Consider the following 13,905-nt stretch of genomic DNA (forward strand, 5'->3'; position numbering starts at 1 on the left):
GGGAAGTTTGCGCTCAGCCTCACAGCGGGGCCAGCGCGGGCAGGCGCCGCCAAGGTGAGCTCCCGCGCTTCGGCAGACGCCAGCCCATAGGACTGCCTGGGGCTCGGTGTGAATCCGTCCTTTACAGCAGGGCCCAAGTGCTGGGAATCTGGAGGGGTGAGCAGTGGGGAGCTCTAGACTAACGCAGTGTGCTCTCACGTCCAACTAGGACTCGGCACCCCAGGGGCTGGTGGCCGGCTCCCCGCGCCTGAGCTTCCCGGGTTGGACAGGTGCACCTATCCGCACCTGTCCCGAGGCGCGCGTCTCCGGTCCAGGCGATCTGAGTCTCCCCTCCCGGCTGCCCAGTGAGACAATTCCAGGTAAGGAGGGTCTGGGGTGAGGGGGATTGAAAGCTTTGGGGGTCCCTGGGATGACTAACAGGGAAAGTGGGGAGGGCGCCTCGTTCTTCTGTTGCAGAACTGCGGTTTGCTTGTGATGTTTAGGGGTTCTCGGGTCCGGGCTGCTAGGTCTCAGTCCCTTCACTTCACCATGGACCGGAGAAATAATAGGCGTCCTGGGAAGGTGTTACAACTTAGTTTCCTACAGAAGAGAACTCTGATGTCTTGTGACTTGTTCAAGGTTGTTAGTATTAATTTTCCCTTAAAACTTGCATTCTCCAATTTACTCAGTTACGGGCTTAAAGTTGTGGATTTTTCCTGAAAGGTGTTTATTAAGTAACAAAGAGGAACACTGGCGTCTGTGAGATGTGTCCTGTTGCTCTGGATATCGGAATGAGTACAGTAGTGAACGGAGTTGCTTGTTTAGTCATGTTTTACAGAGAATTACTTTCCAACAATCATTTATGCATAGCAGCCATTCTTCACACCTATTAGGAAAAATATGTTGTGTGCGTAGTTTCCAAAAGAGCACTCTTTTTCATGATGCTCTTTCCAAGCCTGGGTGAAAGACATCAAGGAAAGCTCCAACAAATTAATTCCCCTTTTCTCACAACATTCATTTTCCCCAAGGTGCAGAGGAAATCTATTCAATCAGAAATCACCAATTTAATTAAAATTTTAACCTATCACGCTGGCTTTATTTAACAAATCTACCTTTTTAAAAGTTGTGTCTGCAGTCTCAAATGTAATGTTACGTTGCCTAGGCAAGACCAGGTGGCGTGATCTTCCAGAGACCCTAACCATTTTGCAGCTGAAGTTAACTAGAACAAAGTCACCTTTTTAGAATTATTTGTCAAGGCTGTTGAATAATTGAAAGCGAAATGTTCAGACAAACCAGAGTTTGACCATGCAGGCTCTGAAGCTAATCATTAGATAGCAGAGTGTCTAAGTTTGAGTGTGTATTAAATGGTCATAGAAAACAAATATTTTATTCGTGCGGGCGAGTTGGCTTATCACTGAAAAAATAGGAGTGCTTTTAATGTTGTGGGATTTATAAAGTATCATTGGTAACATTTGTAGTAGCATATTGTTAACCTGCTATGTGTTCAGTGGTTTAAAAACTCAAGTGTAAAATGTTGGCATTCTTGGTTTTATACACTTGTATCATAAGAGAAACTAAGATGATTAGATTTTCAAAATCCTTTGCATTTTATAGTAGTTTCAGTGGACTCTCATTTCTATTCAGTATTTTAACAACCCAAAACATCCCTCACCTGGGATTTGTTTTGATTCAACAATGCCTCTAACCTACAGTTAATTTTAGGAACTACAGCCACGAGAATAATATTCAGTCATATTGTAAAATGTTCTGAGAGTATTGACCACATCAACACACTGAGTGTAGTGAACATGAAATCCTTGCTGTAACTGACTCACAAAAATATGAATTAATCTCAAAGTTTGACTATATGGTTCATGAAGTTGAAAATAATGAGCTGATACAACTTCTGCTCTGTATTTTCTTGTATTTTTTGAACTCCAAATAATGAAAGATTGTACATTGATATGGTCTTTGCTTCAGTCGGTTGAAAGGGAGCTAGATATCAGTGCAGTTGTGCTGTGGCAACTCTGTTCTTGGTAAACATTTTGGACTATTTGAGTGTTAACATGAATGAAAATATCATCCACTGTTGGTTTCTATTAAAGTAAAAGTGAACTGGGAATCAGATAGCGGTCATGTTTGCCGTGACAACTTAGGCCAGTGTTCTCAATCGGGGCTGCAAATTAGAATCATTTGGAACTTAAAAAAAATAACCAATTAGATCAGAATACCCCAGAAAGGGGTCTGCATTTTGATGTATTTCTTTAGCATGCAGCCACTGGCTGACAGCCACTGGCCAGGATAGTTTCTATCAGATCAGATCAGATAGAACTTGGAATGTTGGAGGGTCTTGGTGAATGTAAGGTCATTTGCTGCATTGCCCGTCTAATCTGTGGATTTTATGGAAACCATTAATATTGGAGGATCTTGATAAAACTAAATGTCATTTTTGTATTGCTAGCATAATCTTTCTTATCATTTAATTTCCCAATCTTTCTTATCATTTAATTTCCCAATTAGAAGAGAGAGATTTTATTATCTTGTGTTAGATACTTAACCCGTAACAGCTTCCAGGAAATATATTGTGTCTTTTGGGGTTTCTGGTTGTTTTTGTTTTTGTTTTTTTTCCAAAAATAAGCTATTGGGTTTGAAGCTTACCTGGCATCCAGAAAGGCTTCTTAGTGAATGAAGTCCTGCTTTAAGGGATGTTGAAAATAATGCTTTATGAAACAGAATTTGTTAGAACCTACATAATGTGCAATACACAATACGTATCTTATTGAAAGGCAAAAGGAATAAAATGATATCATTCTCCTTGGTATGTCAGCTAACATTCTGAGTTCTGACTTATGTTCCAGTATTTTCATAAAAGTTAATTTTTAAAATTCTCAATACGCTTGTGAGATCCAAACTATTATTATTCTGGTGTTACGTATGAGGACATTGAGGATCCATCAGGTTAACGAACTTACTTAAAGCCACAAACACATTTGAACCAAGACCTTCTTAGTCTGAGTTTGGTGATATAATGAAGTATATATTCATGTACATAATTTTATTTTTTAATTTAAAGGAGCATTTACTTAAAAATTGGATATGTTATGAACATGAATTATAGCAAAGCTCTGCTTGGGGTTTGGCTCCCGGCTCCCGCATTTTCTGACTGTGTGATTTGGGCAAGTAATTTAACCTTTCCTTCCTTAATTTCCTTTGTCAAAGGAGATGTTTTTCCTTTAATAAGTATTAAATGAGTTAATATTTGGAAAGCATTTGGGTAGGTGACAGGTGCATAGTGGTCTCTATGTAAGTTTTATTTTTTAAAGTATCATTTATTCACAAAACATTTGGATTATTTGTTATATCAAGCATTGCACTATGCCTGTGCATGTATAGGCAAATAAGTTATATCTTTGTCTTCAAGAACTTTGTGTCCAATAAAAAATGACCAATACCCATAAGTAGGATGATTATCCCATTCAGGTATGGGATTTTCTCCCATTTTGTTTATAATTAAAAGGATTCTGTGTTTTTAAATGTTCACATGATCTTCCAAAGCTCTGTATAATGAGCTTTATAAAGCCAAGTGACAATATTTTGTGTTGTCGGGGTGGTATTAAACATTATTAATTTGTTTTCAATTCTATCAAAACACAGAAAATCATATTATCATATGTTTCTGGCTTTCACTTATGAGGTTAACAAACTGATACATGGACAAGTTTCAGATCTTAAAATTTTATTTTCAAGGTGAATAGTGAGAATGGAATATCGGAAGAATCAGTATAAAATTTCATCAGACTCTGTTCCTCACTACTTTGAAATGCAATTTTCTTATTGGTTTTTCAGAAACAATGTCATTGGGTTAGAGTGTGGTTTTGTTTTTATTTACAAAGTACTTTTTAGAGAAGGAAGAAGGGATCAAAGAGTACAGGTGAAAGCATCTAATATAGGGCTGGCTCGGCAAGACAGACCTCACGGAGCTGGCCGTGCCTCCTGGTGCTATGTCTGCAGGGCTGCCTGCTGCATGCGGGGTACCTGTGGATACCTGAGGTACAGGACTGTCTTGTTCGAATGAAGAGCCCTCTTGATTAATAATGGCAAGTGAATTGTCGATATTCTCTGTACAGTACTAGTACAGATACTCTAAACCTAAGGAGTTACTTGTCAAAAAAAAAAAACACCTGGTTCTGAAATAGTGTTCCTTTAATCAATATTTAACCATTCCATTGCCCGAAAACTTGTTTGCAGATTTTGCAGATGTAAGCTTCTCTTCCTTCCTACCCAGCCTCCAAAGACTGCCAGTTTTTCCTATGGATGATGTAATTTTCATCCTTGCAGTTTTACTACTTTGAATGTTTATTACCATTATCATGAGACTTAAATATTTTCCTAAAATTCAATCACATTCAATCCTTGTATGTTGAATTTGATGTCATACGACGTTGTTGCATTTGTTTTCTAAGTTTGGATGTTGCCATTCATAATTATGCGGTGATACCCTGGGGACTCAGAGCCTCTCTTCAACCTGGTTTTTAACATGTTTCATGAATAATCTCATTTTTATCTTTCCTATCCATAATAGATAGCCAATTTCAAAAGCTCCCTAATTTTAGTTCTGAAGCCGTCAGAATGCTAGGAAAATCAACACCAGATCTGACACCTGTGTCTCACCACTCAACCCTGTGCCGTGACTTCGGTCTCAGTTTATGTTCTGTCACCTCACAGTCGGGCTACATGTGTGTTCGTGTGTCCCTTTACCTCAGTGCTTCAGTTGCTGAGCTGCTTTATTTTGGTTTTATTTTCCCCACAGCTTTAGACTCGGTCCCTGCCTTGTATTTTGCCTGGTGTTTCAGAATTCGATATTTCAACCCTTACCTACCTTCACCCTTCAAAATGTATTCATCATCCCCTGTAACACATCCAACAAGCTTCTGTCTTGATAGCTTTACTCATTTTTAAAAGCACAGTAAATTCTTGCTAAAGGTCTCATATTCTTTTTTCTTTTTTTTTTTTTTTTTTTTTTTTTTTTTTTTATCCAGGGATCGAACTCAGGTACTTGTGATTTTGAGGCAGGCAGTGGAACCATTGAGCCAAATCCCCAGCCCCAAGGTCTCTTATATTCTAATCAGAAGATGTCATGACAGATTAAAGCTCCTGGCTTTGTGGGACTGAGGCAATAGACAAACTAGCAATTATGCAACCGAGTAATGCAGACAGCAATAGGGAAATGCCGTGGGTACTCAGGAAATCAGTAGGAACAGCACCTCATCGAGCCTCAGGAAAGCTCTCCAGGGAGATGACCCTAAAGGGGACACAATTTGGATTTGAAATGGCTGAATATAATAATCTGAAAGGGCAAGACATTAGATCTTAAAAAACCCAAAGGCCCAAACACAGGATGATCAGACACTGGGTATTTTGATTGCCCGCTGGGGTTTTTGAACGTGCTGAGTGCCTGCTGCACTGAATAGATCACACTGTATCCTGAAAAACGATAGAGGTCATTGAAGGAGCTCATACAGGGCCAAAAATCAGATTTGTCATTCTGATAGATCGAAGTGGTGAAAAACTAGGATAAATATTAGGTTGAAAAGGGAAGGGATACAAATTAATAGGAAACCCAGAGCCATACTGCAATAATGGAAAGGAGAAGCAATTCGGATAGAGTTGTTGGGAATAGAAAAAGAAAGACAACAATCAGAAGATTATTTTAAAGATAGCATTTGTCAGATTTGGTGAATGACAGAAATTGGAGACTGGATGAATGCTATACAGAGCAGGTCACATGATACATTCCAGTTTTCTTTCACAGATAACAGGAGAGAGGTGATGCCATTCACTAAGTCCATACAAGGAATATTTTGGAGTAGGAAAATAAACAGTTTTGGGAAAATGGTCTGGCTAATCTATGTAGTGATGTTCAGGAGAAGTAAATACAGAGATTCATACCTCAAGGGAGAATTCAATACTAGAGGTACAGATTTGGATAACGCGGATCTGTAGCAGCCAACACTGTAAGACTGGAGTATACCACCTCTGGAAAAGTAGAAGGAGGGGCAGAAAATGAAGGAAAGGAGCGGAAGGGAAAGAGAAAGATGGGGTAAGAAAAGGGAAGGAAGGGAAAAAGAAAGAAGAAAGAAAAAAGAAAGGAATAAACCTGAGGCAGATAATTAAAAGAATAGAAAAACATCTAAGCGCGTACCCACAGAACATCAGTTTTTTTTTGTTTGTTTTTGGTTTTTGTTTTTTGGTTTTTTTTTTTTTTTTTTTTGGTACCGGGGATTGAATTCGGGTCCTTGCGCTTGCAAGGCAGGCCACCGAACGGCTGAGCTAAATCCCCAGCCCCAAACATCAGTTTTTAATGGGGATGAATAGAAAATAACCCTGCGGAAAGGGTGAGAGACAGACTCCTTATTTTATCTCTTGTGTTTGAAGTCGTACTGTCCCCCGAAGTTTAACTTAATGCTACTTCCTTCTGTTTGCCATTTTTGAGCATCCAAGACCCTTCAAAGAAGATATAATACCACAATGTTCTGGGATTGTCTTCCTTGGCATTTACAGAAGCCTCATGCATGCAAGCCTGTATGTAGGGGGATGACTGTGTGAATATATATAATACATATTGCCTATATATAATATCTATCTTCACATAGAGTAGCCTTTTATCTTTCATTTACTGAAATAAACTTTTCTAACCTTATTATAATAGTTTATTGGGATTAAAAAATAGGGGTTTTATAAACCTCAGCTTTCAAAATAATGGTTTAGAAATTCCAGTATTTCAGAATATACAAAATAGTTCCCAGAATATTTATGTGCTGAAAAAGTTGCGCAGATAAATTTTTCTGGCCAAATATGCCAATTTGAGGATCGCGAGTTATACTACTTAGTAACCAGCTTGTGGAATTCTGTCTGCCTTTTGTATTTTGGATATCTGTTGATTTTTCTTATTTTCATACTACATTATAAAGGACAGCCATCAGTTTACCCAGCCTCTCCTGCACACCCAAAACAGTTTCTCTTCACTCAGTGAAATGAGCTAAAACGTATTTAAATTTAGATGATACTTTTTTTTTCCTGAAGTGATTTTTGCCACCCTGAAGCATAAGCTTTTCTTCCTTTAAGATATCTGTCCACTGTTGCCCCAGAGCTTTCAAACAGTCGGATACTTCCTCCGAACCAAAAACCCATTGATATTTTGTACTGTATTTTACCCATTCCCTTATTTCAGCCTTCAGTTAGTGTTGACCTATGGAACCAACCCCACTGTCTTTAAAACACATCTTTTAAAACACAGCTTGCAGATCAGAACACAGCATTCCTTTTAAGCTCACAGAATTCCGCCAAACGTCCCATTTACCCTTCTTCCTCACAGAGGAAGCCGGTTGGCCCTCCGTATCTGTGGGCTCTTCATCGATGGATTCCAAAATCACAGGTTGAAGATATTTCAGAATATTACATCTGAACTGTTTTTTCTATCCCCATTCCCTAAACAAAAGAGCAGCACGAATACTTACACACATGTACATTGTATTAGGTATTGTAAGCAAACTAGAGATGATTTAAAATATGCAGGAAGACCTGTGAAGGTTGCATTCGAACACTCTGCCACTTTTCATGAGACTTGAGCATCTTCAGACTTTGGTATCCATCGGCCTCCCTGGTCCAGTGCCCCCTGGATACAGAGAAGAGATCCTACTTCTATTTCTCCTCTGCCTTTTACACTAAGCTGGAGCTACTTAGGTGATATTTAGACCTCCACATGCAGGGAAGAAAAGCCAAGATTTTCCTTCTTATTTTTTCATTACGGAGAAGAGCTCTACAAGAAACTAATTTTCAATTGTTTGAAAAATTGATCTTCCCCAACTGTCCCTTAGACTTTAGGGATATAACAAAAACAGTAACAGAAGTGACTACCCCTACTGTGTGCCAAACGCAGTCACAGTCACTTCTCATAACAACCTTCTGGAATATTAGCAAGCCCATTCTGAAGAGGAGGAAGCAAGCTCAGAAATGTTTGAAACTTGCCAGTCGCGAATTCATGCATTTCTGAAGTGGCAGGTGGGACTCATATCAAAGTTTCCCTAACACCAAATCACCGTGCTTACCTGACTAGAACACTTAAATGCAATTGATGATGACTTGATTTTTATCTTTTGTTATATTTTAATAATTTTATATTAGAATTTTATTGGAATATTTTTAATTGTTATAATTGGAATATTAATTGTCTTGGATGATCAAATCTTTTAAGTAATGATGAGATGAGGAGCTCCTTCTAATGTACTTTTCCAGCAGGCTCTCTGAGGCTTTGATTTGGCTTCCCAGTAAAACTGGGAGGTAGGACTTATGGCGGTACCTACCACTAACTCCAGCCTTTTGGAGTATCTGGAGTCGTCCAGGGTCAGACCTATACTAAGCGGACATCGCAGATAGCTAAGTACACAAGCAGGTCCTTCCTACACAGCAAGAAAAATATGAAATGCAATCTAGTTCTGGAATTTTTGTTTTTTATTGTCTGGCCATATTTATACTTATTAAGTAGTTGTCAAATGAATTTATTAATTGTGTACCGATAAGCACTTGGTGATATCCAGACATGAAAACTATCTTTCCTTGCTACCCAGACGTAAAAACACTTATCCCATGATTAAAACAAGAGAAAATGTCTCTTTGATAATAACTAGCAATAATGTTTAAAGAACAGTTTGCCATTGGAAGAGATTTCCTTTCTCAAGTGGTGTTTATCAATTCAGCTCGGAAAGGAGAGAAAAAGCAAGGCAAATTGTATGGCCACCAAATTTAAAGTTTAAATTGATTTCACTCGTACATTAAATATCACAGGTTTCAGAGTAATTGCCTATTTCTAACCTTAAGTGTGACAGGTAAACTTCTGACAAGGGTGAGGAAATACTGTCGAACGTGTCAGCGTTTATGGACATTGGGATGGGATCTTTTTAGCCCAGGATTCAGAGACGTTTATGGCGTAGAGCACACATAATGCAAACCACTTTAGCCCCTTCTTTCTGGGGCCTGCTACAGGGCTAAGAGGTCAGGACAATACCAGAACATTTTCTATTCCCAACATCATGTAAATTGTAAAGATGGCATTAAGGCAAAATCCCAACAAAGGGAACAATTGCTGTTGCTCGGGGCCAATTCAGGAAAAATAAAAATTAACCCGGTTGCTTCCTTTCCTATTCAAAATGAAAATAATTTTATTGTATCCCATGAGGAAAATATATATCTTGCAAATTAGATGTATTATTTTAGTGAATAGAAGGTCAATGGGAAAACTTGGCTTTTCTTCTGAGCTACTAAAATATTAATACCTGGATATATTTGAAGAGGAGCAACTTTATATTAACAAATATCAAAATTGAAAATGATGCTCTCACTGGGCTGCATTTTAATTTGCTAAAGAAATATTTTTAGCCTTGGAGATAACAGCATATATTTTCTTGTGAACTGATATTTTACTATTATTAAGGATAGGAGTCTAATGTTTTCATTAAGGAGGAGACTAAAGCAGAGGTGACCTAGTTCTTCACAAGTAGATGCTAACTCTGCCATGAGAATTTTATCCTCTGAGCCCATGCCCAGTGTTCTCTTTGATGAGCCTGAAACTTTGCAGGAATAAACATTTTCACAAAAATGTGTACAGCACTGAACTTAGAGCATGAAAGGGGACTGAAACATGTGAAAGAGAATGGCTCTAGACTACATGTGTAAGAGTCAGAGCCTGTCACTCGTGTTCCGCATCTTCTACTTAGTCCCAAACCTGAAACTTACGCATTATCACTGTTGATTCTATGCCTGGTTTCTATGCAGAAGCCCAATTGCTTGAATCTTACAATCCCCCTTCAACTCCTTTTTTGCTATTCCCAATCCCCAAATCAATTTTTTTTATTTTAACCTATTCGCATAAATCCTACTTTCTAAAGATAACATCATAGTGGAATAAATCCCTTTTCTCTTCAGGAAAAAAAATGCTTTGTTAATGATAATCATGTGTTCTTTGCTAGAGTGAATTTGGTGTTTATTTCTAAATTTAAAGCTTTATATTACACTTACACATATTGAAAATTTAATATCTACTGCCTGTAAAAAAGTATTTTACCATGAGCTATGCAAAATTTTGTGAAAGAAGGGTGCTGTGTCCTTTAACCAATTACGCACAGTAGATTCTTAGAAATTAAGTACAGTGTTGGGACTAGGTAGACCATAATCAAAACAGCCTGTGGAAAACTTTAGTCAATACCTGGCTGCCAGCTGAGTGCTTTACAATTTTTAAGGAAGGCACATTTTTAAAACTTTTAAGAAACCTTGATACTGAGTTTGATCCCCAGTACAAAAAAAAAAAAAAGAAAAAAGAAAAAAGAAACCTTGATACATCATTTTCCCCCTTCAGTTCTTTGTTTTCTATCCCCTTCCCTCACACCCTCTGCCTCTAGCTCTTGTTCCCCCTCCATTTGAAAAATATCTCCCACTCCCAATTTATCTAACTAACTAACTAAAAGAGTCTCATATTACAGACACAATATAATAGTGCAACAGCAGGAAGTAAGTGGAGGGATAGATGATTAATAAAAGAAGAATTAAGATGCATTATGTACGTTTACCAGCTCCCCTCTGTTAAATGTAATCATTGTATACTACAAACAGTACTAATAAAAAACAAAACCTAGACATGAAATAGACTTATTGAAATTTTCCAGTAATAATTCTTATGGTAATAACAATACACTTACAAGCACTTACTGTGAGCCAGTAATATTCTGTAACTTTTTATTTATTTAGATTTTGATGTATTTATTATTCACAGTAGTTCTCCCAGGTAAGTACTTTTTTTACCATCTTATACACGAGGAGAAACTGAAGCACAGAGAAGTGAGTTACCTGAGGAAGAACACGCAGCAACTGCACAAAGGACTTGTGTAGTCCTAAGAAGGTCTGCTCCAGAGTGCAAGTAAATCATAAAAGAGGAATGTGCTTATTATACATCTGACAGCCAAAGTTCTGATATTACAATGTAAAATGTATTTCATTTTTAATTTTGCGTGTCTTTGAGCAGCAAGTTCATGGATTTCTCTCTTTTTCCTAGAAAACAAAGAGAATTAACTAATGGAATTATTTCTTCTAAATACTAATCTCTGCAGCTATCATGAAATATAGCCATGCTTATAGAATTCCACTCTGCACCGTATTTCCCAGAAAGGGACTGTGCTCTGTCAAGTTGATAACCTCATTCACAAAAAGCAGGGACAAATCCAAAAACTTAATCTAGTTCATCATTTCAAAGGCAAAACACCACTGGAAAAGAGCAAAACACAACTTTTTCCAAGATGTGGCTTTAAATAGAATTCCAAAACTATATTCTGATTACTTACATGAAAATTAGTCAGAAACCCATGGTGTATGTGGTTTTAATGAAGTGGAAGGAAAAATATGGCCCCAAAATGGCAAGTAAAAATACATTGAATTTTAATTAGTCTAAAAATGTTCAAGTTTCCTACTCACTCACTTGGAGATGATAGACTTTCCAAGGTCTATTTTGGAGCATGGCGACTCTTTTCCATGTGCTCTGAGTGGTCTCATTTCCCCGTACGATGACTGTGTTGGCACCCTGTGTGCCATGCCCAGGGAGGAGGGGGTCTGCTCCAGCACCGGAGGAAACCGTGCACACTTGGAGAGTATTTGGGCTACTCAGCCTTTCATAAGCGAATTTTTAGTTAACATCTCTATTTTTAATTGTATGAACCATACCTGAGATTTTTTAGGTCTTTCAGTCGCTGTTCTTAGTGTTCCTACATTCCATCATGTAACATGTGTCACCCTAAAGCTTGTTTTCCTTCTCTGCTAAAGTTCAGTCAAAAATAGTGAAAGGAAGAGAGGAAGGGAGGGAGGAAGAGAGAAAGGAACAGAGGAGGATAGAAAGGAGCGAAGGAAATGCATCTAAAACCTAACTACTTTACATGAAATCATCCAATTTTCCCAGGAGGTTCAAAATTATCAGGACGTATCAAGAAGCCAAGATTACAGTAATAATAGGCTGATTTTACCACTTCATTTTATTCCACCACTGCCTAGAATCTTCCAGCTGCATGGATGTCACCCCTGCGTTAAATAAAAGAAAGGGATAATCACAATGCTGACAAGAGGGCTAAAGGTGTGGGAGAAAAATGCACCATGGGTGAATCCCTGAGCTGTCTGGGCAAACGGACACCTAAAAATATACACTGAGGAGGGAGACAAACAAAATTCACCTGGTTTTACATTTACCCATTGTAACCAAGGCGGGCATTTTTTGTATTGTAATGTCTTCATTTTATATTAGTATACCTGTTTTGCCTACAAGGAAAGGTGAGGCTTCCGGACATAAAGATCATATGACTACAGGGCTGGGGATTTAGCTCAGTGGTTCTGCCGCCTCGCAAGCTCAAGGACCGAAGTTCAATCCCCGGTACCAAAAATATATATGTATCTATCTATAGAGATAGATCTATCTATCTATCTATCTATATCCAAGATCATATAACTAGAAGCAACATGACATTTAAAACTAAGCCACTGCACCACAGAGCTCATGATCTAATGGGCTGTCCTGTTCTCCTTGTAGCGGCAGAGCTTGAATTCTCACCTATACCTTTTGGCCCCCCAGGCTATAATGATAGGGTCCAGTGTGGCTTTTCATTTCAACCAGCCACTCTCAAATGTATTTCGATAACTGGCTGCTTCATGACAGAGTTTCACTCTGAGAAAAATGGAAAGATCAAAGACAATGTCAAGGGTTCCTCCTACCACGAAGTACGTTCCGTTTAAAGGATGCACTTTGTTCTGAGAATGCATTCTTCCTTTCGTGGTATGAAATACACCCCTTTTATGATTGTAGATGGTAGTTATTTTTAAAATAATTTTTATTAAAAATCATAAATTTGTCATTTCTGTGCCATCTGCCTCCCACTAGGGCCAGTGGGAGAAATTTTGCATTTATTCACAAAGTTTAAAAATCTGAGGGGCCGGGGATTTAGCTCAGCGGTTCGGTGGCCTGCCTTGCAAGCGCAAGGACCCAAGTTCAATCCCCGGTACCCAAAAATAAATAAATAAATAAAATAAATAAAAATCTGAGCTCTTGTGAATAAGCCAAAGAATGCTATAGTGAAAGATGGTATCCAAAGGGCATGCCATGAGTTAGCCAAGTTTTAAGGCTGAGGCTAGTGGTTGACACAGCAGATTACACAGTACTTAAATTGGAATGACACCATCAGTGTCTGAATACATTTTTGCAGAACAGAATGGTCCATGCAAAACACCTGATACTGGGGTAAGGAAGTGTGGGTAGCCTGCGGAGTGCTTTTGAGGGCTAGACCTCACTTGATCTGCATCCAAAACTCCAGGGAGGCAGAGTGTGCCCTCATTAGAATACAACTGGACACCACTCATTAGAGTTATTTGGTTTCTCTTAGCCTTGGTTTCCTTAAGGAAGGAATTATTTTCTCCAAGTATTATTTTATGAATTTTAAATAATGTAGGAAGGGTGGAGTCTATGGTACAAGGAATATAGCAGTGGACAAATAGCGGTATCTGGTTTTGTTTTGTCTTGATTTTTGCAGTGCTGGGGATTGAACCGAGGGTTCTTTGCATGCTGGTTCTCTACCACTGAGGCACACCCCAGCCCTTGTATCTATTGTTATAATTATTATGACTCTCATTTTACATGTGGAAAAGCTATCGCTCAGATTAAAATGTGAGCTAAAGTAGCTCATCTAGTTAAATGATAAAGTTATGGCTTTAAATTACCCCTCACCTGTAATTCTTCATGAATCCAAAACCTTTTCAATGCCCTATGTCACAGTTCTGCTCTAGCAATGAGAAATTCTCTGTCATTCTGTAACTGTGTGTCTTAGATGTCCCTGTGCTTGTGGA

At 38.4% G+C, this 13,905-nt stretch overlaps 1 protein-coding gene across 1 annotated transcript in view; it reads left to right on the top strand.

The window, feature by feature from the left end:
• Calcr (calcitonin receptor) overlaps positions 1-13,905 on the top strand; it is a 110,437-nt gene continuing 96,532 nt past the window's right edge. Inside the window, exons 1-2 of the mRNA XM_010603451.2 lie at positions 1-54; positions 209-359. The gene's annotated coding sequence lies outside the window, so the exon portion shown is untranslated. The remainder of the gene's footprint in view (positions 55-208; positions 360-13,905) is intronic.

Source organism: Fukomys damarensis, unplaced genomic scaffold (assembly GCF_012274545.1).
Source record: "Fukomys damarensis isolate Sample0158 unplaced genomic scaffold, DMR_v1.0_HiC HiC_scaffold_4, whole genome shotgun sequence".
Classification (NCBI taxonomy): Eukaryota; Metazoa; Chordata; class Mammalia; order Rodentia; family Bathyergidae; genus Fukomys; species Fukomys damarensis.